Below are 5,000 nucleotides of genomic sequence, written 5' to 3'. Positions count from 1 at the left end.
CTGTCTGTTCTCTCTCTCTCTATCTCTGCCATCTGTTTCTCTCTGTCTCTGTCTCTGTCTCTCTCTCTCTCTCGCCTCTTTCTCTCTCTGTCTCCTCACTCTCTCTGTCTCTGTCTCTCCTCTGTCTCTTTCTCTACTCTCGCTCTCTGTCTCTGTCTCTCTCTCTCTCTGTCTTGTCTCTCTCTGTCTCTAATCATGTTTAATGTTACTTCCTGAGTCACTATGATCAATAATAATAGGTTTTTTTCTACCATGTGTTTTTAACAAGAACTGAGTGTAAGAATGAGGTGAAATACAGGGGGACCTCTCAAGGGACCAAGACAATATAAAAGAAAGACCTAAAAAAACGTCTCGGGCACGTCCGGAATAGACAAAAACCCTCCAGGGGTCCATGACCACCCAAACGTCCCTGACGATTTCAGGTGAAACCATTTCGTGGACGTCCCCGGGGACTCTAACGAAACTCATATTGTTAGCAGGGTAAGGTGCAATTTGGGATACAGAACAAGTAATTACATAGAAAGGTTTAATAGCCTGGAAGGAAGGGGCAGCAGCCTGGTCCTGGTCCAATCACAGAAGGCCTTGACTAGCTACTTCCTACTTCCGCGTCGTTATAGAATTGTATCGTCGTGGCAACTAAAAAGAGAACATCTGGCTGGTGCAAAATCATGTTTTTCTTCAACCGCTGTTTGTTGTCGTTCTCTAGCTACTGAAGTCATACTCTAGGTCTGTCTGGACTTATTTCTCTAGCTACCTGAAGTCATACTCTAGTCTGTTTTGGACTTATTCTCTAACTACCTGATGTCATACTCTAGTCTGTCTGGACTTCTTCTGTTGGTTTCTTTCTCTTTTTGTTCAACAAACACATAAAGAAGAAAAGTAAATAACAGATTGGCACACGAAATGAAGAGAGGGGAAAAAGACAAACTTTTGGACATATAGGGAAAGACAAAAAAAAAACACACATATTAGCGAGTTCAAACCCGGCTTTTACTTGAATGGAACGACGTTCGATTTGAAAGACAGAAGTACAGATGCAGTCCAAAAGACAGATTATTAAGGAGAGAGGCGTTTTCCTCCATAAGAAGAGAAGAAGTGAATCTTTTGACAACGTTCATCATTCAGATACGCTTCAACTGAAGCCGTGCCAACGCAGGCTTAGATCTCCCAGCACAATCACAACACGGTGAGAAAAATCATTCCTATGTACACGACGTGGGTAACCGGGAAAAACCACAGCACACAAAACTCTGATACAACATTACTATGGCAGTATAGGATGATGAAGCCACTAGCCTATCGCTTTGAAAACGGGTTTCAAGTTTTTTTTTTATCTATCTTTTTTTTTCTTTTTTTTTCACATATTTGTGGATAAAGAATGACTGAGTGACTGACTGGCTGACCTGACTGGCTGACTGACTGGCTGACTAGCTGCTCGCATGACTGGCTGCTGACTGGTTGCTGACTAACTGGCTCCTGGCTGGCTTGATGACTGCTGGACTGGCTGGCTGACTGACTGGCTGGGGTGACAGGATGGCTGGCTCGCTGGCTGGCTTGATGGACTGGCTGACTGGCTGGCTGACTGACTGGCTGGTGAGTGATGGCTGGCTGGCTGGCTGGCTGGCTGGCTGGCTGGCTGACTGACTTGGCGTGACTGGCTGGATGACTGGCTGGGTGACTGGATGGCTGGCTGGCTGACTGTCTGCTGACTGACTGGGTGACTTACTGGCTGACTGTGGAGTCCGTTAAGAAATTGTCCTGAAAGAGAGAGGAGGAGAAACAGACAATACAAGAATACACATAACTTTATAGGTAAGCTTTTTATGTTGCATATTGCCGCGCTTCAAAAAGTCACGAAACCGTTTTGTCGGCCGTAAATAACCTTTGAGGATTCTACCTGACATCTGCTATCAATTACCACGGTGACTAAAACAAGACCGTACACGCATGTCTTCTCTTTCATCTGCTGGTAGAACTAACACCTCCATCACAGGACATAACAATGTTCAGAGCTTTGAAGATGTCCCCGCCCGGCCGGTCCTTCCCTTCCTACCTGCTTTTGTTGGCATGGCACCCTGCATTTTTACCATGTCACAAGTAGTGCCCTATGTAGGGGACAGCGTGTCATTTGTGATGCAGACGTGATGCTCTCTCTGCTGAGATGGACACTATCTCTGTTGTTTAGTAGAGATATCTTATCCTTGACTGTTGTTCAGTAGAGATATCTTATCCTTCACTCTGTTGTTCAGTAGAGATATCTTATCCTTCACTCTGTTGTTCAGTAGAGATATCTTATCCTTCACTCTGTTGTTCAGTAGAGATATCTTATCCTTCACTCTGTTGTTCAGTAGAGATATCTTATCCTTTGACTCTGCATTGTTGGAAAAACACCTGTCATTCAGCATTTCACTGTTAGTCTACACCTGTTTTTTATGAAGCATGTGACTAATAACATTTGATTTGATTTTAATCTTGTCACAACATTGGGGCGGCAGGGTAGCCTAGTGGTTAGAGCGTTGGACTAACAACCGAAAGGTTGCAAGATCGAATCCCCGAGCTGACAAGGTAAAAATCGTTCTGCCCCTGAACAAGGCAGTTAACCCACTGTTCCTAGGCCGTCATTGAAAATAAGATTTTGTTCTTAACTGACTTGCCTGGTTAAATAAATTATCAGACAACTAAAGCTATCTCATGGACTACTATTTCACACTGAAGGCTGAGAGAAAAATACCAACGGTAGCTTGAATATAGATCCACGGTCTCATTCTCCTTTTCCTGTTGTCCCAAGTGGGGGACTTCCACAAATTATTCCTGATGAGGTCAAACAACGTCCTGTTCAGTAAACAGGACAACATACACCAACACCGAAACTGTATGTGTGAGACTTTTCCCATCCAACCCAAACATTGCATAGGGTATATAAATACTAAACCCTGTGTAATGAGAGGGTTACTGCTCTCCTGCCTCTGGCTCAAAAGACTACTAAGATGGCTGCCAGCTATCTACTCTCTCTCCATCTTCCCTCTCTTCTTCATAACCAACCACTCAAGACACAGTTGTATGCGAAACGGTTTCTATGGTAAAACAGTGCCTGTGGGTTGCTAGAGATCAGACATAGACATCCTCAAGAGGTGCACCTGCAGAAGGAAAACATGATGACTGTCATGTACAAAATAGTTACATTCTGATGAGTTGACAGAGATGAAAGTGTAAAGTTATTGGTGTCAGCTTCCTCAGGTGATTTCCAGCCTTTAAATAGATTACCAAAGAATCAAGCAAAGAATCAACCAAAGAATCAACCAAAGAATTAACGAATCAAGCAAAGAATCAACCAAAGAATTAACGAATTAACCAAAGAATCAACCAAAGAATTAACCAAAGAATCAACCAAAGAATCAACCAAAGAATCAACCAAAGAATCAACCAAAGAATCAACCAAAGAATTAACGAATTAACCAAAGAATCAACCAAAGAATCAATCAAAGAATCAACCAAAGAATCAATCAAAGAATCAACCAACCAATGTTCTTGTCTCATGGTATTTGTACTTACAATTGTCTGAAGAAGCTAACAAGGTCTTACTGATACATGAACAGAAAACCAACAAGACCTTAAACAACAACGTCTTCCTGCCTGAATGTGGGGCAAACAAAGCCCTTCAAACAAGATAACATTCTGAGGGCTGAGTTTATAATAAGCTTAGTTGTTCTGACTTTAAACACATGCGCCGAACACAACAGGTGTAGATCTTACCGTGACACTTACAAGCCCTTATCCAACAATGCAGTTTGAAGAAAACGAACACACACACTTGACAGGGAAGTCCTTGAGCTCGGCAGCATAACAACAGGACCATCTGAAGGCCTTCCTTGGTTCCCGGTGTGGCTCAGTTGGTAGAGCATGGCTGCTTGCAACGCAGGGTTGTGGGTTCATTCCGCACGGGGGGACCAGGATGATATGTATGAGATTTCCAGATTTGTAAAGTCGCTCTGGATAAGATGTCGCTAAATGACTTAAATGTAAATGTAAATGCAGAGGTGCATGGGCAACCCCTGGTTTCTATGTGCTAGCCTGAAGATGTAGGATTCTAATTTGATCACTCATTTGTTGCTGAGAAATGTCCTGCACAGCAGGAAAATGCAACGTGTAGTTGTATTTTAGTTTTTAAAAGGCTTCTAAAGTTTGTCATTTCCACTTTGTAAATTCAGATTTGATATGCCTCACAAAAATTGTATGACCTTACAACAATGTTCATCATCCACATAATAATTCACATTTCCTCTTGCTGCAAGATTATTTTGTTGCTTAAGCAAACTGGCTCAAATTAAGATCCTACATCTGTAGCTGTGTTTTTCCCTCCCTCACACAAACTTTACAGGAGCTTCATGCCATTCCCTAAAGCTTACCTTGGCTTAAATAATCTATCATTTAGTTTTCAATGGTGATGATTGACCACGATCAAGATATCAATGAAGCAGTTACCAGTCTCGCTCTCCATAGCTCAAAATGACTCGAATGTCCAGTGATCTGGTAAGGTGTTCCTCAAGGTTCTGTTCTAGGACCACGACTGTTTTTCATTATTATGCTCAAATTAACACATTTTAAAATGCTGATAGAATAAAATGGTAAGCAGAATTGACATGTGGACATCGTCTTCCTTATAGATTCACCCTCCTATATAAACAGCTGTGTGCAGACACATACAGCACACCGAGCACATGTGGAGTGACCGGGACAGACAGGCCGTGGACCTCTCCACTTAAGGTTACAACCAGCTTGTGTTCCTGGGGACCAATAACATTCCACCCACACTCTCTACTTCCACCCACACACACCACACACACACACCACACACACACACACAACACACACACACACACACACAACACACACACAGGCCACCACCAACGACACGCACGCACGCACGCAGCACCCACACACACACACACACGACACGCCACGCACGCACGCACACACAACACACACAACAGATCGTCTCT

The 5,000-nt window shown here is 43.1% G+C and overlaps 1 pseudogene; it reads left to right on the top strand.

The window, feature by feature from the left end:
* The first annotated feature begins 4,506 nt into the window (after window positions 1-4,506).
* Window positions 4,507-5,000, top strand: part of LOC139026154 (uncharacterized) — a 5,427-nt pseudogene continuing 4,933 nt past the window's right edge.

Source organism: Salvelinus sp. IW2-2015, unplaced genomic scaffold, assembly GCF_002910315.2.
Source record: "Salvelinus sp. IW2-2015 unplaced genomic scaffold, ASM291031v2 Un_scaffold4018, whole genome shotgun sequence".
NCBI lineage: Eukaryota > Metazoa > Chordata > Actinopteri > Salmoniformes > Salmonidae > Salvelinus > Salvelinus sp. IW2-2015.
The sequence above is the reverse complement of the archived record's forward strand: the minus strand, read 5'-3'. Positions and strand labels throughout refer to the sequence as shown.